This window comes from Sminthopsis crassicaudata, chromosome 5, assembly GCF_048593235.1.
Source record: "Sminthopsis crassicaudata isolate SCR6 chromosome 5, ASM4859323v1, whole genome shotgun sequence".
NCBI classification, from domain to species: Eukaryota; Metazoa; Chordata; class Mammalia; order Dasyuromorphia; family Dasyuridae; genus Sminthopsis; species Sminthopsis crassicaudata.
Window position 1 is genome coordinate 144,550,099 of NC_133621.1, and position 25,398 is coordinate 144,575,496.

A 25,398-nucleotide genomic window follows, 5' to 3' on the forward strand; every position below is an offset into this window, starting at 1 on the left:
TCCAACATTCAACAGTAAGATAGATGTACCAGAGTTAAGAAAAGGAAAAGTGATTAATTGGATGGTAATTGGAGCTGGTACAGAGACAAGTGACCACGTCTTAAAGGATAATTTGAAGAAAATATCGATTATTTAACTTATCGATTTTATTATATTTATTAACTTTAACAAACTATACCACATTGTTAATTTTAATAAAGGAAAGCTTGGTAATTAAGAGAAATTATAGAATCTGCGGGAATTCAAAAGCCATAGAGAATTTCTCATTCCCTCTTAATTCTAGTGTCCTCCCCTTCTATTGCTTATTTCTTATCTGTTTATCCTGAATATAGTTTATTTGTACATTGTAATTTGCATGTTTTCTTTCTCATTAGCTTGTGAGTTTGTTATGGGCAGAGACTGACTTTAGTCTTTTTTTTATAACCTTATTGCTTAGCACAGGGCCTGCTGAGTAATAGGCCCTTAAATTCTTATTGACTGACTGACTAACCTTTACTTGACTGAGACTCATTGTAATGGCACCCCTAAATAATAATCATTCAGACTTTGCTTTAAGCTCTTTAGTGAAGGGGAACCAATTATATTCCAATTATTATTTTACTCCTTTTCCACTTCTGCACAGCTCTAATTGTTAAGAAGTTTAATTGTCATCAAGTCTGTCTCTGCCTCTGCTCTCAGTTCTGCCCTCTGGGGCCAAGGAGAACAAGCTGAATCTTTTTTTCTATATGACAATCCTTCAAATACTTGAAGACAATTGTCATTCATGTCTCCCTTGTAAACCTCCCTTCCTAGTGTCTACTTTTTTTTTTTTTCAACTAAACATTCCTAGATCCTTAAACTACCTTTGAATGGATTAATTTCAATTCTTACCATCCTGATCTCCCCTGTCTAGATGCTCTTCTGGGGAACAAATGTTCCTTTAAAAATATAGTGACCAGAAATAAAAACAATACTTCTGATGTGATTTCTTCACTATGGAACATAGTTTTTGAATAATTGAAGAATTATTGCCAATGGGTAATAATCAATAGAGAAACAAATTTCATTTTAATATAAGAGAAACTTCCTAATAATTAGAGCTATTTAAAAATGAAATAGTGAGTTTTCCATCATTGGAAGCATTCAAGTGGAATTTAGATTATCTGTTGTTGAGGCAGGGGTGTTGGATAAAATAACTTTCCAACTATCAAGATGAGCATTTTACATGCTTGGCTGCATTTTATCTCTGCATTTATATAACACTTTGAGGTTTGCAGCACTCAATTTTAAAATTAGATATTTTTTTCACAATTACATGCTAAAACAAAATTTCAATACTTTAAAAAAGTTCTGAATTCCAAATTCTGTACCTTCCCCCTTCCTGAAATAGTAAGCAATCAATAAAGGTTATACACATGCAATCATGTAAAAAACTTTAAACATTATCTCATTTGATCCTCACAATGATCCTATGATGTTAGGGACTAATATTATCCCCATTTTACCCAGAAGAATCTCAGGTTGGAAAACATTAAGAGATTTGCCCAGAGCCACACAACTTCTCAATGTATGAGGCAGGATTTGAATTTACATCTTCTGGACTTCTCCCTCTATTCGATTCACCCTGTCTGGATGGGTTTTCCTCAATAATATCCCTCTGCAGTTTGAGAGCAAACATCCATTGTTGCTTAAGAGAATGAGGAAAGGCTGCCTTTCTATGACTAACAATAATAACAATGTCCATTTATGAAATATTTTTAGCTTGGAAAATACTTTCATTACCATAACATGAGCTAGGCAATGCAATTTTCATTATACCCATTTTATAGATGAAAAAACTTACACTCACTGAAGTTAAATAATTTTTCTTCTGTTCACTGTGTAAATATCAGAGCCAGGATTCTAGCTCAAATAGCCTAATTTCAGATCCAGTGTTCATTCCACTATACAATAATGTGTCCCCACTGCCTGCCCTGTTGAACCTGTTGAATCAGAGAGCAGGCTCTCTGAGGATCAGTTTCTCCTGAAAGGAACATGTTCTCTTTCTCAAGTTCTCAAGTGATTTGTGAAACAGTTTTCATACACAAGTGTGTTTTTGTGTATCAGAAGATTATATTTAAAAGAACTGAGTCAATAATTGATTCACTTTGATAAAAATGGTCCCCAATTTCTTAGTCATATCTCTCTATGGAGAAAGCAGAAAAAAATTCCTTCCTATATTTCATGATAACACTTGACATTAGCATTGTTAAAACTTATTTTCTACTATAGGGATTACATTAATGATCACTCATGTCAATAAGAATTATTTTTGCTGAACTATTTTTCCTATTTCTTTTAAAAAGAAATTCTTCATAATAAGGGAGGACTTGCTGGAGAGGGTGTGGGGAGGGACATATTTAGAAATGAAGATAACATAAAACAAAAGGTAAAAAACAAATTAAGAGTCTGAGTTAGGATTCAAATTCATGTTCTTGATTCTGAGTCTAGCATTCTACCTACTACAATGTGCCTCTCAGCATTTTACATCTCTGCATTTTATCTTTTACATCTTTGTATTATATCTTCTTGTTATTATGAAAAATTAATTAATAGTTTGCAAAATATCATCACTTTTGTGATAGATGTGAGACAGGCTAATTATGCCTTATTTAGATTTCACAATTACAAGACCCGATTCTTCTTACACTGTCAATGTGTCATCATTGCAATGGTATTCTGGAATAAATCACAGTAAACAGGACACATACCCTAGGATCCAAGAGATGGAAAAATTGCTCAAATAAGAATTAGAAGATGATTGGCTCAAATGATTTGGCTTTAGTGCTGGAACCAATTAATTAATTTTGAAGTTTAGTAAGGGCCAATGGAAAACAACTTATACCTCAAGGATTTTGTCAAGGATCACTTCTCTTTAAGACATATGCTTAATAGGGAACTAGTCAATCAAATATTCATTAAGCCCCTGCCCTCAAGAAGCTCATAATCTGATGTGGAATTAGTATGATAGAATGATAAGAAGCAATATGATGAAATCCCAGTAACAGGGCAGGAATCTCAGACGAAAGAGAAGCCTACAATTTTGGTAGTTTAAATCAACAGAACTTTCTAGCTGACTAACAGGAATGGCGTCCAGCAGCAGTATCCCAAACTCAGGTCAGGAATTTTCAGGCTTAGACCAGAGGACAGACCATTCTACATCAAACCACTTTGGGAGAACTGAAAACTTTCAAGTCTTCAAGATATCCCTGAGATCCTGGAATAACACAACCCTCAACAGCCCAGGAAAGCATCAACAGAGTCAATCTAGAGTTTCCATATAGAAGTATAGCAAATATCAGTCCTAACATTCAAATTGATGTCAAATAGTAATGTGGGAGAAGGGAAAGAAAATAAAAAAAACCTCTACTATGAGCTATTAAGATGGCAGAGATGGATGCTGGAGACTCAATAGAGAAGTGAATGATTCCAAAACATCTACAAGTACGCCTTGGGCAAGTTAGAGTTCCTGGACAAGAAAAAGCAACAATATTAAAATCGAATTAAGAAAATTTTTTATAAAAAATGAAAGTACTTGGGGAAAGAAATGGGAGATAGAAGAAAACACTGGTAAGGGAATGAACAACTTGAAACAATAGCCACAAAAGCGTTTTCAAGCAAGAAAATAAATCAAAACGACCCAAAAGGAGCTATTGAATCCATAAGGCAACCAGAAATATCAAATTGTTGAAAGACTAAAAATAAAATAAAAGAAAGTGTAAGACTTCTTGTAGCAAAAAGAAGTGCCCTGGAAAACAGATCAGGGAGAAAAAATTTTTAAGAATCATTGGACTATCTAAATGTGTAAATGCCCCAAAAGAGCCTAGACCCAATATTTCAGGAAATCTTGGAAGAAAACTGCCCAAAGGACAAAATAGAAAGAATTCACTTAGTTACTTACTGAAAGAAATTACAAAATGAAAACTCCCAGGAATATCAAAACCCAAATTCAAAGTCAAAGAAAAAACAAATGCAGGAAGTCAAAAAGACAGGATTTAGTACTGAGCAGCTGCAGTCAGGGTTACAAATGATTGAGAAAGCACTATTTATAATAGGAGAGGAGAACTAAGACATGATTATTCCAGAAGGCAAAAGATATGGGCTTATAGCCAAGAATAACATACTCAGAAAAATTGAGTAAAATGCTACAGGGGAAAAAATAGAACTTTAATCAAATAGGATTTCCAAAGAAACCTGATGAAAAGAGCAAAAGTGAAGAGCAACATAGAAAGATAAACATGAATAAATAATGATAAAGGACTAAACAAAGATCAACTATTTTCATTCAAATATATGAAGGTGAGACATTTGTGTCCTCTGAACTCTACCATCATCATAGGGTCCCTAGAGGGAGTCCAATTAGATAAGTGGGAGTGGTTCTGTTTTGTTCTGATCCTAAGAAAAGAATGGAAAAGAAAGAATAAAAAATACATTGCAAGGGTAGGAGGAAAAGAAAGGAAAATTAGGGAAAACTATTTTACATAATGAAAGGATATAAGGAAGGGGTGGGGTAAGTGACTAATACATAAACTTCACTCTCATCTGAACTGATCAAAAGAAGGAAGAATAAAGACATCAAAACAGAGTTAAGTACAAAAATATGTTTCACAAAATAAGAAAATAGCAAAGAAAAGGAGAAGGAGGTGAAGGGAGGACAGATTAAAGGAGAGATAAGTTCTGAGCAAAACAAACTTTCAATCGTTTTGCAATCATGTCTATTTGTAACTACCTTGGGGATTTTCTTGGCAAAGATACTAGAGTGGTTTGCCATTTCCTTCTCCAGCTCATTTTACAGATAGACAAAGTGAAGCCCTAAGTGACTTCAGGGTCATACAGCCAGTAAGTGTCTGAGGCCAGATTTGAACTCAGTTCTCCAGGCCTGGTACTCTGTGCCACCTCGCTGCCCTAAACAAACTCTAAAAATGCATGGATAGCTCTTTTTTCAGGTGGCAAAATATGGGAATCTATGGGAGTAAGTCATGCATTGGGGAATGATTGAATAACTTATAGTATATAAATATGATGGGATACAATTATGCTAAACTTTTATCAGAGTAATGGCCAACCAGGATTCTAGAGGACTATTGAGAAAATATATAATTTATTTTCTACTACAAAGGACTCAGAATGCAGAATAAGGCAAAATTTTTTTTGACATGGTCAGTATAGAAATTTGTTTTGATTGACTATATATGTTTGTGAAGGGTTTTGTTTTTCTTATATTCTCAGTTTGATTTGGGCAGAAAAGGCAGATCTTGTCTAATTAAAACAAATCTCAAGAATTTCCCCTTAAATATAATGTAATTTCTTGCTGAAGTCTATATGAATTTGTTTTCTAACATCACATCTGGTTTGTTATCAGCTCCTGATGCAGACATAATCATCAATCATGTGCTTAGAACCCCAGAAAGGGGAGCAAAGGAGATCTGAGTTATTTTTTTTGCCACATGCACTCTACAATCTTAAACACATTTTCTTCTGGATTCTAAGCATATTTGTGGGAAACTGTGTCACTAACTACTGGGAGGAAATTTTGTACCAATCTTTCTTATTATACCGCCTTACTAAATATGCCTTTCTAAAAGCTAACAAATCTGGCTAGCTAATTGATAATTGACTAATAATCATGGAAGGAAGACACTGTTGAAGGCTCTAGCAATAGAAAGAAAACCGTTACTTTCTCAGGGCTACTCCTAGAATCCTGAAGATTAGGCCCTATAAATCTGAGTCATCAGTATCAGTAGGTGTTGGGATAGTTACAGAATATGAGCTACCTAAATATACATGACATGAATACAAGGTGATTTTTGCTGGGGGTGAGGTGAGATAGGGGATGGCATTAGTAGCTAGGGGATCAGGAAAGACTTCATGAAGAAGGTGATATCTGAGCTGAGTTTTGAGGAGAAGCTGGGATTCTAAGAAACAGAGGAGAGGAGAGACCACATTCTTGTCCTGGGGGTGGGAGAGTCCAGCCGGTTCAAAGGTGATGAGATAAGAGAAGACTATCATATATGGGGAATGGCCAGGAGAGTTTGGCCCCATCATAGAATGTGTGAAGTAATTATAATAAAGATGGAGAGGATCACTTTCCTAGCAATTAGAACTATTTAGCAGTGGAATGAATGACCATACTAGAGTTGATTCCTTCTCCCTGGAGATCTTCCAACAGAGGTTAGGGGACCACTTGCTGGGGGTAATTCTCTTCCAGGCATGTTTTGGCCTAGAAGGCTCTGATGTCTCTTCCAACTCCATGATTCTGTATTTGTAATGGTGAGACTGGGGCACTGTGACAGATAGAGGGAGATACTTTGGGAACCATGATCTGTTCACCATCCCTGAAATCACCTACAAAATGTTGTGATTTTTCTTTGTTCTCCAAGAAGCCTATGACATGAGGGGGATGATTCCATGACATGCTAGTGAACTGGATTTAAATGAGGGAGGGCTGTGTAAGGTCACCTGCCTCATTTTTCCCTCCATCTGGGTCCAGTGGCAAGACATAGATCAGGATGACTGGAGATTGGCCTGGATGAAATGGGAGACCTTGACCTTTTTAAGTTAAGGTCTCTAACAGGTTTCAGTTTGACCAAGGCCACACTCATTCAGTGATTAAAATTGAAGCAAAGAATGTCCTCTTTCACCTAGTTGAAAAAAATCTAAATAAATAGAGAGAGGAAGACCCAAATGGAATGGTTCTGACCAAAACAGAAATGATTGCTATTTACATTCATTCTGAGTTTAAAAGGACCCAAACAAGGACCAATTGAAACTTGGCCTGGGACCTATTGTTGGCCAATCAATGAGAGTCAGAATGATTTGGATTTAAGACATCGTCCTTAAGAAAGAAATCTAGCCAGTAAACCCAAGGTATTTTTTTTGGGGAAGGCTATGTACTCTTCAGGGATACTTCTATTCACAGTGCTCAATTTTCCCCTCTTCCTCAAAACCCAGGAAGGTAGAATCTGATAAATGAATTTGCATTCAGGTGTTCATATCTTGGTGCGTTATCCTTACCAAGGAAACTGTAGAGGGAAATGCTTAAACTAAAGGAATGAGTCCCTAATGGTAGAAATTAATATGTTGTAGGAAATCAGAAAGATTTTTTCTTTTGAGGAGGTTTTCTTAGGTTTCTCAAATCCTGTGATACAGGTGAATTGTCATCCATCTACAAGGAAGGCCAGCTGTGGATAATCTCAGCTCTTTGTAAATTCCACTTCAAGATGTATCTTATAGACAGTAGAAGATGGGATCATCTAAAGAGATTGACAGCCCTGATGACAGATACCTGATGACAGCCTACCTGAGCCATGATACTTAATTGAATTGTGCCATCCATCACAGACACATGAGGATGCTATATTGTGTAAAGGCTGAATGGCCCACAGAGATGACAGTTAAAACTTATCAGCTTGAGGGGAAGAATGATGCACTCAGCCTATTCCGAGAAAGGCACTTACACAACCATTCAATGAATGCTTTTTATGATCTGGTCCCGACTTCCTTTTTCAGTCTTATTTCCCTTCATATTGCTCCCACTGGGCCCATGCCTCATGTTCAGAAAGCCTGGACCACTACAGGTTCCTGAATATGTCCTGTGTTTCCTCACCTTCATGTATTTATTCTGAATAATTCTTCTATCTAGAATGGCCTTTCCTTCTTTGACTTACTAACAGCTTTGCTTGGAGATATGACTCAAACACTTCCCCCCCCGCCATAAGATCTTTTGCTTCTCTAAATTAACAGAGCATCTTGTGGGTCTATGATTGCACTTTCACATTCCACTTTCTGAAAAAGGGTTTTGTTTTGTTTTAATTTCACCTCTTTTATTAGATCCTAATATCTATGAGTATAAGGGCTGTTTACATATATTTGTTTCTTTTTAAAAATTATTTTGAACTTGGTAAATCCCAATAATGAAGAAAGGAAAGGAGTAAGCATTAACATAGCACCTATTATGTACACTGTGTACAAAAGTGCTAATATTCACACTTTTTGCGAATATTGTTTCATTTGATTCTTACAACAATCGTGGGAGGTAGGTACTATAATTATTCCCACTTTACATTCCAGGAAATTGAAACAATCAGATGTTAGTGACTTATTCAGTGTTACATAGAAAGAAAGTATCTGAAACTAGATTTGAACTCAGTTCTTTCTGACTCCATGCCCAGTATTCCTATCTATTGTGCCATTTATTGCCAGTAGGTAGGAACATTTCTATATAAAAAGAATAGGAAAATGGGATTGCCTATAACACTACAAATATTGATTACATATAGCTTGTATTTTAAAATGTATATAGTAAATTTCACATTAATTTCAAAACTATCCTGCTTGTCTGTCTCCGAGTTCCTTCTTTTTCTCTTTTGTGCATTTAAAATGTTTTTTAAAATGAATTTAGTAAAATAATAATAGTTAGCTTTATAGAGCACTTATCATATGCTAGGTACTGTGTAAATTGGTTTACAATCATCTCATTTAGTCTCCCAACATCTCTGGGAGGTAGGGGCTATTATTATCCCCATTTTACTGTTGTGGAAACCGAGTCACACAGGGACTAAGTAACTTGCTCAAGGTCACATATCTATCTGAGGATAGATTTTGAACACAGTCTCTCTGAGCCCAAGCCCAAAACTCTATCACTGTATGTACCTCCTAACTGCTTGTATAATATATTTTTTTCTTATTTTTCTTCTTTTTGCTGTCACTAACCCCCTTAGCTTTCCAAATTCCATCCTTTCACCCCAAGTTAAAAAATATTTTTATTCCTTGTAACAAATAAACATAATTAACTAGAAAAAAATCCCCGCAATGCCATGCTCAATGGCCACATATTGCTCATTTTGTACCTATGAGCGTTTTCTTTCTGCTAAAAGACAGTTCCTCTGGACTAGTGGTTTTATTCTTGCTTAAATCCTCACAGAAACTAGCAGGATCCTTCGTCCATAGTAAGATGGGAAAAAAAGTATAGTAGGAAGACCAATGGGTTTTGAGGCAGAAGACTGCTGCTTGTACATGGCTGAGCTGTTCCATCTCTGAAGATGTCACCATCATGGGATCATGAGAACATGAAAAGTCCATCCAGTCCAATCCCTTCATTTTATAGTTGGGGAAACAGAGGCCCTGGGCGTTGAAGTGACTAATACAAGGTAACATACTGGGAGTGAGTGGCAAACAAGGACCACTGGTTAAATGGGGATAATGGTGAGGGTGATGGTGATGATGATGATGATCATGATGAAGATACTTGTAGTTGCTACTTCATAGAATGGTGGTGGGGAGAAGGATTTAGCCGCTTTAAAGCACTATGTAAATGTGAGCTATGTATTAATAGGTTCTCAGCACGTTTTCATGGAATCATTGACCTTCTGGTTCAACACCATGAGTATTTATGAAATGTCTATTGTGTATCCATCAATGACAGGAGACTGTATTACTTGCAGGAAGGCTTTTAGTGATTATAAGAAAGCTGCACAACTGATCCTCCCTTTTCTCTGTATCATTACACAACATTTTCCTGATTGAAAGTATGCAACTTAAAATTTGCTTTCTTACTGGTAGCTCCTATATTACCTTATCACAAGTGTGGGAAGCCACATACTTTTGGGACAAAGAAGACACAAATGTATAAGGCAGGATGGTACCATGGGAAGAGTTGTGGATTTGAGGCTTGTGATTCTGGGTTCAAATTCTCAATTCTGCCATTTACTGCGTTAACTTGACTTAGGTCTCTTTACTCTCTTGGACTGAGTTTTCCCATCTATGGAGATAAGGAGCTTAGTCTTGATGACCTCTAAGGTCTCTTTTATCTCTAAGTGTCTGACTCTGTGACCTCTTAGAAGACATATGGGACCTCAGAAATGGTTCTCCTACGTGCTATCAACATGGGATAAAATGATGTTCTATTTCAGTTCAAGAAATAAAAAGAAAAACAAAAGCATCTTCTTCTATCCCTGCTTCGTGAATAAGTCTCGGCCCTAAAAATAAGTTAGTGATAGTATATTTCCACTCATTATTAGACAGGAAGAAGGGATTTATCAGCTATTATAGTGTTTTCTGAAATCACAGAACTTTATCCATGGACAGGCTCTAGAGGTCACTGAGGTCAACAGTCCTCTACAAATGAATAAATTGATGTCCATAGAGGTCAAGGTTGAGGTCATGCAGGTAGTTAGCGGCAAAGCCAGAGCTAAAACCCGTAGATGTTCTTAAAATCCAGTGTGCCTCCTCCACCCCCCACCCCTGAAATCATACCATACAAATGCCTGGAAGCAGTTGCTGAGTGATGCTGAGTAGATGATTTTCCCCCTTCCCCCCCCCCCCCTGCTTAACTGAGAAGAGCTGTTTTCTCTGAAGTTTTGGCAATCAGGCACTGAGGATTTCAGTGGAGGTTACCTTTTAGGTCTTTGGATCAGGGAGAGGGAATAATTATCAGCACAGAGGAGAAATGAGACACTGCAGATGTGACAACCTAGAAGTTTATCCTCAAGAAAAATCCAGTGCCTCATTATGCCCATCAAGCTCCTGACTGTCAGCTTTTCTTGACTTGCCAGGGCGTCACTGCAACAGCAGCATTAGAAACATGACCATGTAGACTACAGAGGTATGACTGCCAAAAGGCTTCAGGGAAATTTAAAGTAAAATTCCTGCAAGTCTCTTAAGCCCAGTCTTCTAGCTGCCCAAGGATGGAAAACACCAAGAATAACTTGGAGTTTGTTTTTTTAAGTGATGGAAGATTCTGTAGCTAGAACTGAAATCATAATGAGAATTTCTCCCTTGGGGAATTAGTGAGAGATCTATTTTACTGGCAAGGAAATGGAAACAGAGATATTTTTTGCCCAAGGCTACTTGGTAGATCAGAGTAAAAACCCCTAGTCTTTTTTCTTTTGTTCACCCTTCATAACACTCACAAAGGTCATAGAATCATTAGAATTTTAGAACCACTTCAGGTTTCTTAGAGGCTTGGGTTGAAATTGTCTTTGCAAGGGAAAAGGCTCTTCAGGGTAGAGCCCACTACATTTTTTCATCATTAAGCATGTACTATATGAGCATTTATTATGCACCAAGACATTGTGTTGAGCTCTGTAGGAAATTAAAAAGAATCTAATTCTTTGGGGTTTCTGCCTTCAAGGAGGATGGAATCTACTAAAAGATGTAAGATAAGAAATAGGAATAGGACCTAGTCACAGGATTTCACTTATATAATGAGTTTCCATATGAGAAAACTTCTCTGTCAATCCAGGACAGTGCTACCTTTTCAGTTTGTGTGAAGAGTTGTTTGAAGTACTATTAATTTAAGTGATATGTCCAAGTTCATCACAGTCAATATGTGTCAGAGGCAGGACTGTCTCCAAGGTCAATCCTATATGTACAACTCTATGTTGTTTCTCAAGAAAGGTATTGTATATGGTTTTACCATAGACAATACGGGAAGAATGTATTCAGTGCTCTAAGAAAGAAGAAATTCAGAGTAGGGAGAGATCCCATCTGGTTGAAAGTATTGAGAGAGACTTCCTGAACCTGGGCCTTGAAGGATGAATAGGACTTTAACAGATCAAAATTAGGTGTAAGATGGGGGAGGGCTGGAATTCCAGGCCAAAGGTTCAAAGGTGGGAACATCTGGAAAATGCTCAAGGAATAGTGAATACTTTGGCCAAAGTGTAGGGCACATGTTAGGGAATAATGGGAGACAACTGATAAGGTGATCTGATGATCATGGAAGACTTTGAATGTCAAATTAAGTAACTTGGCATTGTTTCTTCAGGCAATGAGGATCTGCTGGGGATTTCTGATCACGGAAGACTCATGATTCCTGGAAATTGGAACTTACAAAGCATTTAGTCTTCAGGTCCCAACTTGGAGTACATCTATCCAAAGGGGGTATGGGAAATTAATTAATTTCTTTATTATCAACATATGCATAGTGCTTTATATATTTGTTCTTCTCATATTGAATAGAAGAATATAGGCAAAGGATAGGCAAGATCAAAAAAGACTGGGAACCTCAGATATTTACCATTTTAAAAGGTGAAAAAATTCCTCTTTTAGGTTAAAATATTTTTGAAAGGTTAAAAAAGGATGAAGAGGCTCAGAGAGGCTAAGGGATGTACTTGAATTTTCACAGCTAAATCAGAGGTGCAGAGGTATCTGTACATCTATTTATATCCTCTCTTGTGTATATTTTCCATTTGTATCAGAAATATTTTGGCAGGCTTTTTCCATCACGAAGTTATGCATTGATGTCATAGCCCATCTTCAAGGTCCTTTCAGAGGGTAAAATGGAGATTGAACCTAAGAAGAAAACAGTTTTTGGAATACACATTGAAAATAAAACACTTAAGCAAACCCAATAGCATCATTTTGAACATCATACCTATACCTCTTCCAAGTGTTCTGCATAGACCAATCTGGGTAGCATTTGTAGTGGAATCAGATGATGATTTCATTTGACTGGAGTTTCAGACAGAATGTGCATCTGGGGAAGTCTGAATAGAAAGACTTGGGAAATGGGAATGAATGTGAGGAAGAGACACCTGGGCATATGCTGCCAAAGGCATCCCATTCCCACAAGTCTAGGTTTATTTTTGAATTGCCTCATTTTCCCTTTTTTCCCTTTCAGGTTTCATTCTTGTTGCTTGATGATTCTAATTATGATAACAGGCTAAAGGATCATATTTGAAAATGCATCTTTCTTATCAATGTGAGTTTACAGCCACATTTTTATTTCATTTTCTAATCCTACAGAGCTAGCATGGCTTCATCAGAAGAGGTCAGGCCAGACTATAACCTTATTTCCTTTTCTGACTGAGTTACTAAGCTAATACATCAAAGGAATGCTGGAGATAGAGTCTGCCTATATTTTAACAAAGGATTTCATTAAGTATCTCACACTATTTTTTTTTTGGTAGGAAAGAGGGAGAGATATGGGCTAGATGAGAATGACAAATAAATGTTCTTAACCTTTCTTTGTATGTCAAAGATGCTTCAATTAGTCTGGTGGAGCCTATGAACCTCAAGTTTTTAAATAAATAAAATTAAACACATAGGGTTTCAGAAGAAACTAATTAATTGAGATATGATTATCTATCTATCTAAATACGTGTTTTTTAAAATACAAGTTCATGTTTCCCAGATTAAGAATCTGCTGTATTAGATGGACTCACAAAAGGCTGAATAGCAAGATCAGAAACGTAGGTGTTAATGGTTCAATGTTGATTTGGCAAAACATCTCTAGTGCTATTCCCCAGGGATCTGTGCTTAGCTCTATGCTAGTTAATGTTTTCATTGATGACTTAGATAATGGCAGAGATGGCACGCTCATCAGATTTATAAATGTCAAAAAGCTAGAGGCATAGCTAACACATTGGGTGACAGAGTCAGGATCCAAAAAGTTCTTGGCAGGTCAGAGCAACAGCCTGAATCTAATAAGATGGAATTCAATAGAGATTAAAAGTAAAGTCTTATATTTGGGTTTAAAAAAAAAACACCAGCTTCATAAGTACAGGATGGAGGAGGTATGGTTAGATGGTGATTTGTCTGAAAAAGATCCAGAGGACTGCCAGCTCAGTATGAGTCAGCAATTTGATGTAGAAGCCAAAAAAAAAAATCTAATGAAATCTAGGGCTGCGTTAAAAAAGGTGTTACTTTTTTGGGGGAATAATGTCCCTCTGTACTCTTCCCTGGTCCGATCACTACTGATGCTGATGCTGATGATAATGGTAGCTAGCATTTATATATAAACCTTAAGATTTGCATAGTGCTTTACATATTTTATTCTACTGTCACAACATTCTGGGAGGTAGAAGCTATTGTGGTCCTAATTTTATAGATGAGATAGCTGAGGCAGAAAGGCTGTGATTTATCCAGAGGCAAGTTGAATTTGAAGTTGGATTTGAACTTGGGTTATCTTGACATCTGAGGTTGGACTTAAATTTAGGTCTTCTTGACAACAGGTCCACTGCTTTATCCACTGTCCTACCTTGATGCCTACAAATGGAGAATTGTGTTCAGTTCTGGGATTCACAGTTTAAGAAGGATATATTCAGAGGAGGGCAACAGAGACTCCGTGTCATAAATCCATTTGATAAGAGGATTGGTTGAAGGGTATTTAGTATAGTCTAATTTATGCAAGAAGAGATTCACAGAAACATGATAGCTGCATTCAAGTATAGACTTGATCTACATGGCTCGAGAAGGTAGAACTAGGGCCAATGAGTAGAAGAGGCAAAATGACAAATTTATGTTTGATATCAGGAAAATTTCCTTAGGATTAGGGCTGTCCAAAAGTGGGATGATAGTTTGGGAGATGCTGCGCTCTGCTTTGTTGGGGGCCCTTCAAGTTGCTGAGCATTTGTAGGATATGTGATACTAGGGATTCTTTCCTGGTATGGATTGGACAGGGTGATTGTTGGGTTCCAATCCCAACATTCTATGCTACTTGGATACAGTGGGTAGCAGAAACTTCTTTCCTGGATTTTGTTCACCAATATCCACATATTCGTGTGTGTGTGTGTGTGTGTGCGCGCGCGCGCGCGCATTTGTGTTTGTATCTGTGTCTGTTCAGAATTTACTTAGATTACAAACCTATTGACTTCTAACCTTCGACACTTTGGAGAAATATTTGATCTTGTAGCATTCAGGCAACTGATGCTCAATAATTTCCATACTTGGAAGCATCTGAGAGTTCACCAATGAACATTTACTCTCTTTAAGGATGCATAATCCCTGTTGTACCTGTGTGCAACCCATCCAAACCTGTCATGCTATCACGTGCCCCTTAATTTTCCTTCAAACTAAACATTCCTCTTGTGATTCATGGATCTTCTATAAACTGGCCACACTGGTCAACTTCAACTTCTTGGGATCTTGCTTTAGATCTTTTGACATATTGTGGACACCACTGAACCATGCTGCCTATCCACCGCCTTATGCTTTGGTCTAGCTATTTGACTAGCCCATGTGGAATCAATCATGGATATCCTTTGGAAAAGCTGGGCTCTTTCTAGATTTACAATGCATTTTTCTGTAAGCAACCTGATAAATTGAACATTAAGATGCAATGCAATCATGCATTTGTTATATTCTGATAAAAAGTATAAAGAAAGAAATAGGTCATAAAAATTAAAAAAAGAAACCCTCTGGTGTAACGTCAATTATAAAGAAAGAGTGGTAAGTTGAATTGTGGAGGCTCTAGTTAACTTCCTGCAGTGGTTGCCTGCTTGAGGGGATGAATCCAGGAATTTTGTGAGCTTATCCATCTATCCATCCATCTATCTATCTATCTATCTATCTATCTATCTATCTATCCATCCATTTGTTCATTTATTTATTTGTTCATTCATTTATTTATTTGCTGGGACAATTGGGGTTAACTGACTTGCCCAGGATCACACAGCTGCAGTGTCTAGCTAGGCATTAAGTGTCTGAGAACAGATTTGAACTCAGTTCTTCTTTACTTTGGGGCTGGTGCTCCAAACTGCACCACTTAGCTGCCCCCTTGTAAGGTTATTTAGACCATGCTCTTTAGATTCTGTAGTTTCTACAGCCTGGCCACTTTAAACTTAACAACCCCCTCTGACTTTCTGTTGCTTAGAAACTTTGATTTTTCCTTTCTGAAAATATTCCATGTAAATGCTCTCTATTGTTGTTGTTATTATATTTCTAAATGTAGAAATGTAATTCCCCCACCCATTGAACTATCCCTTGTAACAAAGAATGAGGATTAGAAAATAAAGTAAAATGAAACAGTTCAGGAAATCTCACTATAAATATCTACCAAATTTGACAGTACACAAAGTTTCATGCCTATAGAATTTTACCTCTGAAAAAAAAACAAGGTGATTTTCTCTTCAAATTTCAATCCCTATAAATTATCAGGAAATTAAAAAAAAGTTTTTAAAAAAGAACATTGCCTTTTAACCATTAAGAAAGATTGACAGTTTGCTTGGTGGCTGGTGTTGGGCAGAGTTTTCTTTGGAGCTGGAGGTTTATAACCCATCAAAATGTAATAGTTGAATTAAATTGCCTGACAGGTTATGTCCAACATGTTCTTTCTAGAGACCTGACCATTTGCCATGCATAAAGTGGTCAGACAGATCACAACTTAGCTCTATGTGAACATGGAAAGATGCTATGTATGAATCATGTTTACTTGGGTAGCCAGACTGTCGATAAGCATTTATATAACATAGTAGAGGCAGTGTGACAGAGTTCTGGAATGGAAATCAGGAGGTTTTAGTCTTGCCTCTGCCCCTAACTTTCTGTGTGAACTTAGGTAGCCACCTGTAATCCTCTAAGCCAGAATATCCTTGTCTTTAAGGTGGAGGGATAGGAGATTACTCAAAGGGACAAATAAGTGGTGCCGTGAATAGAGCACCAAATTTAAGAGTAAGGAAGACCTGAATTCAAATCCAGCCTTGGACACATTTACTAGCTGTGTGACCTTGGCCAAGTGACTTTACCCTGTTTGCCTTAGTTTGCTCATTTGTAAAATGAGATGGAGAAGGAAAGGACAAACTACTCCAGTGTCTTTGCCAAGAAAACCTCAAATAGGGTCATGAAGAATACAACATGACAATCGAACAAATTCATTCAAAAGGCATTTATTAAGCATTTACTTATGTATCAAGGGACTATGAGAGATAATGCTTGAGTATATAAAAATAAAAATGCAAGTCCATGCCTTAGAGGACTTATTTCCATTTTTTGGTAGGAGGAACATCATATATAAATGCAAACCCCCCCATAAAAACATAAAATGTAAATGCAATGTAATTTCCTAGAGGAGTACATTAACATCTCAGGAGTGGTTATGGAAGAAATACAGGCACTAGCTAAATCTCAAAGGAAAATAGAGAGGTGAGGAAGGAGGACAATAAGTGGATAGAATGGGCCTAGAGTCTTGAAAGTCTAATTTCAAATCTGGCCTCAGACACTTACTAGCTGCTTGACACTGGATGAGTCACTTAACATCTGTTTGCCTCAGTTTCCTTATCTATAAAAGGGTATAATAATAGCATCTAACTCCTTGCTTATTGTGAAAATCAAATAAGCACTTTAAAGTACTTAGTTCAATGTCTGGCATGTGATAAGTGATATATAAATGCTTGTTGCTGTGGTTATTTTGTTGTGTTCATTGGTTTCAGTCATGTTCCACTGTTTTTGATCTCATTTGAGGCTCTCTTGGTAAAGACACTGAAGTAGTTTGCCATTTTCTTTTTCAGATCATTTTTTACAGATGGGGGAAGCTGAGGCAAATGTACTTAAGAGGCTTGCTCACAGTCACACAACTAGTTAAGGCCTTATGATTATGATTTGGATAAAGCTCAGTGCTTTATTCAAAGATCCACTTAGCTAATCCTATTTCATTATGGCACTTTAAAAATGGGGGATATTGCATTTTCAAAAGTAAAGATAAGGCAGATGGAATGTCATATACAGGGAAAATTTGTAAAGCAAAGTATACAATGAGGCTGGCAGTATTAGATGCACGTTTTTGATTGCCTGAGGGGTGTGAAGTGGTAACATATCAAAATGTCACCTCAATTGATGGTGGACTAGAGGATCTCTAAAGATCCCTTCTAGGTCTAACATTCTAGGAGTAAAGTTATAACAAAGCTAGCTAATAATTTATGCCACAAAGATTTAAGCAGTTTAGAGTTTATAAGATCAAAATGAGGATCATAGGGTCTCAATTTGAAATTAGTTCATTTAGTCCAATTCTTTTACTTTTCAGTTGAAGGGACTTAGGCGAAGAGAGGTAAAATACTTTGGTTAGGGACGCTGAGGTAAGAAATGTTTCAAATGGATTCAAACTCAGAATTTGCAATTCTCAATCCAAGCCTCCTTTTCCTATATCATTTGCAAGGTGATGTTTTGTCTAGAAGAATTAATGAAATCATATATTGCATTCATAAAGCTATATAGTTGTTTATCTTTAATTTTTGAAGAGGATCAATTTTATCATGGGGTAATGTCTTGACTGGAGTGAATTGTATTTAATTGAGGTAGAGTTGCATGAGTCATCAGCCTCATTCTCTCTTCCAGAGCCATGAAATTCGGTGGCAAGACAAGAATAAGAATGACTAGTGATGGTCCAGGATGCACCTTGGAATGTCCAATGTTTGACCACGCTCTAAATGTTTCACATCATCTGCTTTAACCACCTTTATGGTTATGGGAACAAATTGTTCTTACCTATCCATTTCACTGGGGGAAGTTTTCCTATGCTTGAAATAGCTGATGGATTTGAGCCATCAAGCTGGTTTAGGCCATCTGTGCAGACAGTTTTACTGGAATGTGGCCACTGGACATGCTACAGCTTCTTGGAGCCACAGATGGGAGTTGGGAATCAGGCGAACACCAAAAATGGATGAGCAACCCTTTTTTGTACACTGTGTCTCTTCATGTACTTTGGGGAAGCATAGTGGACAGAACAAGGAAGGTTTCTCTGCTCAGTTTAAACACATTTAGAATATTGAGTTGAAGTTGAGATGCTGTGTTTTATGAAGGATGTTGGTAAGCTCGAGATTGTACAGAGCAGGGTGACCAAGATTGGTTGAATAAGAAACACACACAAACCCTCCAAATCATACCATGTATAAAGAGGATGTGTAACCTGGGGAAGGCAAAATGTGATGGTTGTCATCAACTATTTGAAGGACTGTCCTGTGAAAGAGGGATTAGACTTAATCTATTTTTCCCTAGAGGACAGAGCTAAGACTAGAGGATGGAAATTCAGCTTGACATAAAGAAAAACTTAATAATTAGAGCAGAACGAAAATGGAAGAAGCTACCTTGAAAAGTGGTAAATTCTTAATAAATGAAGATCTTTAAGCAGAGATTGAATTGGATGATGTTAAACAGGAATTTAGGATGGGGGCTTCCTGCTCAGTTACAGCTTGAAATACATTTTTATGAGGTTCCTTCTCTCCCTAAAATTTGAAGGAATTAGAATCTTACTGTTGAGAACTATAGATGCTCATGCTTGAGACAATTCAAGATACAAAGTATCTATTTGGAAGATGACTCTATCTGTGAGTGGGATAAATATCTTGGAGGTTACTTGTAGAATTATTTTATCCTCAGTTAACTTTGGTATTTAACTGGGGAAAACTGCACATTCTTGGGAAGTTTCACTCTATAGGATAAGGGTGCTCACGTTGCTATTTTCCTTGCAGGAAGGATACTATATGTCACTGGAAAGGTGATGCTATTGTCTGCTCATTGATGCATGTATTTCATTTTTTGTAGTCCTGAGGAAGAATCCTTTTGGGATTGTTGGAAATGGTCCCTTGGCAATATGTAACTACAGTAGCACTCAGTTAAGTGCTCTTTATATCTTATATTTGTTTCATACCAGCCACAATATACCTTCCCACCTATCAACTGGTGTTTGCTAAGGGAATTCAAAACAATTTTAATGTGCATCTAACCCTAATGAAGGAGGCAAATTGGCTGCAGAAATCATGGATTTTGATTCTTAGAAAATTCAAAAATAGCTCAGCTATACAAAAAAGAAGAAACTAATAATGATTGAACTCTTAAAAATTTTAGACTGTTCTGAATTTTCTTCTCATGACATCAAGCTCCAACCTGAAAAACTTCAAGTTATCAACTTTTAACTTCACATCACATCAAATCCATTATATATTGCTGATTCTTCCTTATCTTTTCAATATTGTCCTCCATTTCTTCTATACTAGTCAAGAAAGAGATTTTCCACTCTTCAAACACATTTAAATCTTTTTTGCCACCTTTTTTGCTTATGTTTTCCCTTACATTTAGAATATCACCTTACCTTTTCCTTCAAGTACTGACACCCTGCTTATTCTTCAATGTCTTACTCAAATATTATCTGCTTCATTAAACCTTTTCTGAGACCTCTAGTAAGAAACAAAGATAACAATAATGATAATAATATACAATTATGAAGCCCTTCAATAGTTATTTGATTCCTATATTGATAACTGACAAACATGTCAGGTAGCTGCTATTATTTTCTCCATTTTACAGATGAAAAAACTGAAGTAAAAAGGGATTAAGTGACTTGCAAGGTCATGCAATTAATAAGTGTCTGAAGAAAGATTTTTAATTTAGGTCTTCATAACTCCAGACCCAGCATTCTAAGATGTCACAAAATGCTTGCTAGTCTTTTTCTCCTTCTTCATAGTTTGTTCTCCCTACTTGTTCCAAAGACTCAGAGAAATTAATACTTTATGATGGACACGCTAAAAGTGAACCCTTTTTCCATCAGGGAGTGACGCAGCTAATATTCCTAGCTCTGTTCATCCTTAATTTACACAATAAATAATTTACACAATAAATAACACCCTCAAGCATATCCAAGGACCCCTTCATCTATTTCTTTCCCCATGTCTGATACTGGTTAGTTAACAGAAGTGTTTAACATTTATGCTTATATAACTTGCATTAACAGGTATTTATGAAAAGAAAGCTAGTTAATATAATTTTGAAGATGAATACATCATTGATAAAGTAGAGCTTGAGGTCTCAATTACTTAGTTATATCAACCTAAGGTGAACAAATTCTTTATATTAGGAGATCTTCAGGCCTTTTGAATTTGTTACTATATTTGTTTAATAGCTCTCCCATCCTTCCCTTCATCTTTGCTGGAGTTGTTACTTACAACAGGCAGCACTGTGGAAAGAATGCTAGTCCTGGAGTGAAAAAAACTAAATTCAAATTCAGCCTCAGACATTTAACAGCTGTGTGGCTTTGGACAAATCATTTAACTAAGGTATGTTTTCTCATCTATAAAGTGAAGCTGGAAATAGTAGGACCTTTCTCCCAGGTTTTAAAGATCAAGTAAGATAATATTTGTTAGATGTTTAGCAAACCTTAAAGCGCTAATATAAATGTATTGTCATCACCATCATTATTATCATCATCATCATCAACAAAAACAACAAAACAGCAGCAGCAACATTATTTACCTTTAATTTGTCTTCACATCTCACTGATAAATGATCAGTTCTTAGATAATCAGTAAATGCTAGTCATTTATTTCAACTGTGTTATATCCCAATGAAAATACTTCCTGTGTTTAGTGGATTGATTCAGCCAGGTTCAATCCCAATAATTTCCCCCTTAATTGACCTCATTTGCAGGTCCTTATGATATTTGAATGGAGGTGTAATATTCACCCATCCATCTTATCTTGCCTTACTAGATGAAAGCTCCTAGTAGCATCATTTTATTTACTATAAATAAGAAAACAGAATCTGCCTAATATATTAGACCTTTTCTGCAATTATAATTAGTGTGCAATACTATTTTATTCTTCCTTTCTCACTTAAAATTATTTCATGCAAACATTTCTATGTATTATCATAATTTACATACTTGTCATTTAAAAAAAACTGTGCAGTGTTTCTATGTGTTAATATGCTACAATTTGTTTAGTCACTCTACTAGTATGGGGCATTTAGATTAATCACATTTCTTTCTATTAGAAGTAGTGCTGCTGTGAGTGCCTTTTCCCCCCTCCTTTGGGACCATTTCCTTGGAGACTTCTTCCCCAGAGCGGAATTGCTAGATCAAACTGTATGGACAGTTTTATAGCTCCTGTTATACTTTGCCAGATTGCCTTCCAGAAAGAATGAATTAATGTGCGATTTTTAGATTGTTCACTATTGCTCCCTCATCATTAATATGAACAATCCAGAAATGACTATAAGAATGATAGGCAGGCAGCCACTGAGGCAGAGCCCCTGTATCATTTCATCTTACTACTACAGTCCCTGGCATTTCACTGTCTTTCTTTTGATAGATAAATGTTGACTTCCTATTCTTCTCCCTTTCCCTCAATAGAAAATCCTTTTATTAATCTCCAAGATTAGGAGCTTAAATTCTATTAAATTAAACATTTACTAAATACCTACTGTGTGCATGGCACTATACTAGATGTTGTTCAGTTGTTTAGGTCACATCTGACTCTTTGTGACCCTATTTGGGGTTTTCTTGGCAAAGAAAGTGGGTTGCCATTCCCTTTCCAGTTCATTTTACAGATGAAGAACCTGAGGCAAACAGGATTAAGTGACTCACCCAAAGTCACACCACTAGTAATTGTCTGAGGCCAGATTGGAACTCAGATAGTGCCCACGAGTAAACTAGATGCTAGTATAGAAATCACCCTCAAGGAGCTTACATTCAACTGGGGAGATCCAATACATACACAAATGAATAAATAAGTATTCAAAATAGGGACTCAGAACTCCCAGATGAGTAAACTCTATCTACCAATACACATTAGCATTTTTTTCTCAAGGTATAATCAAAGCACTGAAGTTAAGTGACCTGTCGTGTATACTGACTGCACTGAGGTAGAGTTTGCACAGAGATTTTCCTGATGTCATTGCATGTTGCTTATCAACATTATATATAGTAAATAAATACCCAATATATACAAGGTAGTTCAAAGCCATTTAAAGGGTATAATAACTGAAAGGTTATGAGAGGTTGCATATAGGAGGAAGCACCTGAGTTCTGTTTTGAAGGATGATAGAGTCATGAGGTGGTTAAAAAAAAGGATGCATTGTAGGAAAGAGGGTCCTCCTGGGTTCATCCATGGAGGAGGGAGATCCTGCCAGTTGTCCTACAAAGCGCTGGTAGGATTGAGCACATACATCAAAAAAAAAATCCTGTGGTCCTTGCTGTTCAGTCATTTCATTTGTATCCTATTCTTCTTGACCCCATTTGGAGTTTTCTTAGTGAAGATACTGGAGTGGTTTGCCATTTCCTTCTCCTGCTCATTTTATAGATAAGAAAACTGACGTAAACAGGATGAAGGGGTTTGCCCAGGGTCATACTGCTAGAAAGGCCAGATTTGAACTCAGGAAGACGACTCTTCCTTACTGCAGGCCTAGTACTCTATCCACTGTGCCACCTAGCTTCCTCAGTGGTCCTTAGAACCTTGAAAAAGCTCAAGGGATTGGGGTGCAAGGAAAGAGCCCTCAAAAGCATTCTCTGCTAACCATAGTCAAGTGGCCCAGGTGCCAAAGCACTTATGGTCAAAATGAAATGGGCATCTGTTTCAAGGAAAAGCTAAGAGTGAGAAAATAATTTAGTTATAACCTTTTAATATTTTTGGAAAAAAAGAAGTTCTTTCTCTACCTCAGCTTCTCCTTGTGCTCTTGCCATCCCCAACAAATCTCCCCTATAGCCTCCTGACATTCTGGTCTTTGGTGTTGTAACAGCTTTCTGAACCAGATAATTACTTAATAAAGTTAATCTTAGGTAAATTGCACAGAACCTAAATTTTAAACATGTTTGATTGCAGAATTTAGGTCCTAGTCATGCTCCCTACCCACCGAATATGTAGGGTAGTCTGTCTTTAAAGCAGCAATTGTTCAGAAGAGAAAGGCTAGACATTAACATTCAGTGGGCGATCCTCACACGTACAAGGTGGCACTCCAGGCCTCAGCTAGCCTGGGGGCAGCAGGAGAAGTGAGTTTCTCATTTTTTTTTAAACTTTGTCTCTCCTGGGCATTTCTATTCACTTTGCAGAGCACAATTTACTCTCTTCCAGTTAAGTGAGCTAGGGAAAGAGTAGATTGGAAAAGGACACTGAAGACTGAATTCTGGCACGTTTACAAGAGCTAGGAGAAGGAGGTGGCCTTCTCAGGGACTGAGCACAGAGCGGCAGGCCCTGATTGCCTACCTTGGTGTCCATGCTGCAGTGTGCAAACCTGCTTATAGAACTGTCATTTCTTATTAGGGCTTAGTGGAAAGAGGACATGACTGAAAATCAAAAGACTTTAGGTTAAAATGCTGACTCCATTACTAGCCAGCTGTGGGGCTTTAGGAAAGTCAGGTAATGTTTCCTTACCTCATTTTACTTGCAATACTTTTCTGAGAAAATGATTTATTCATTCAATGCCTATTATATCTTAATTGCTAAAACAGGGTCCTTTCTCTCAGATAGTTTAAAATTTATTAGTATAAATATACACAAATATATAATACTATATATAGTGTTTATATATATATATAAATATATGTGTGTGTGTATATATACACACACTATATATTGTACACACATAGATATACATACAGGATACATACATATATACATGTATGTGTAGCTAAGTGATACAGTGGATAGAGACTGGGCTACGAGTCAGGAAGGTTCATCTTCCTGACTTTAAATCTGGCCTCAGATACTTACTAGTTGCATGACCTTGAGCAAGGTTTACCTCAGCTTCCTTATCTATAAAATGAGCTGGAAGAAGGAAATGGCAAACTACTCATGTATTTTTTGCCAAGAAAATCCCAAATGGGGTCCTGAAGCATTGAACATGACTGAACAATAACACATAATAAAATAACTAAAATTCACAATACAATATCATAAGAACACATGAAAGGGATGAAAGGCAGAAGTGGCTCAGAAACAGGATCAACTCAATTCAGACTCTTGCCTTTGACTCATGCTGGTTCTATGAAAGTGGGCAAGTCTATTAACCTCTCATTGACCCAGGCAGCTTTCTAAGATGAAGGTTCTTAACCTGCTTTGGATCAGGGAATTTAAATGAGAAAAGAAAGAAATACTTTGATATTTTCACTAGTGTTTGGTGTATTTTGTAATATTATATTTTTTATTTTACACATTTGGAAACATAATTCTGAGGAGTTTTTGGCTGCACTAGACTGCTAAAAAGGTTGATGATATAAAGAGAGGAGAGGAGAGGAGAGAAGAAGGGATAGTTGGGGGTGTAAGAAATCGTAGTGAGGAATTCCAATGAGTCTCGGCTATGCCTTTGTGTAAATTTGTTTGCTGAGAACAATTGCTCAGTTATTTGATAGAATTTCAGGAAGCCTAAGAAGGGTCTGCTACCTTTCGGGTGCCTTAACTAATGAGAATTCTTTATGGCAGGCCTGTGTTTACTCCAGAAACTTGGCCAGTTCCTGGAGTAAACATAACCCCCCTAAAGGAATGGAAAAATATTCTCCTTGGTGAGCTTCTTGTGATGGAGAATCCTGTACCTGGGAGGCTGTTATGTCTCAAGAGTCACATATGAAATGAAACTATTTATGGTAGTGCTTTCTTTGTTCTCAGCCTATAAAAACCTCTTAGGGAAAAGAGACTTTGAGGATTTGGGCTAGGAAGTCTTGAACAAACTTGCCTAGCAATGGCTCTCACTTGAGATTCTGAATAGCTGTGTCCTCCCAGCAAGGAAATCAGATGTTGATGCTTCTTTAGAGTGGTGATGATGCATATTTTATGTTGTTTGTTTGTTATAGTGGCCATTGTCTATTAATTGTGTATCACTTTTGTGCTATGAGTTTCCTCTTCTCTTATATCTTATTTAAATCAAGGTTCTGAGAAGTAATAAACTTGTATTCACCCTTTTTAAGAC

At 36.9% G+C, this 25,398-nt stretch overlaps 1 protein-coding gene and 1 pseudogene across 1 annotated transcript in view; both read right to left on the reverse strand.

Moving 5' to 3' along the window:
* Positions 1 to 23,711, reverse strand: part of LOC141542696 (F-box only protein 38 pseudogene) — a 47,391-nt pseudogene extending 23,680 nt beyond the window's left edge.
* LHFPL3 (LHFPL tetraspan subfamily member 3) overlaps positions 1 to 25,398 on the reverse strand; it is a 715,308-nt gene that overhangs the window by 147,940 nt on the left and 541,970 nt on the right.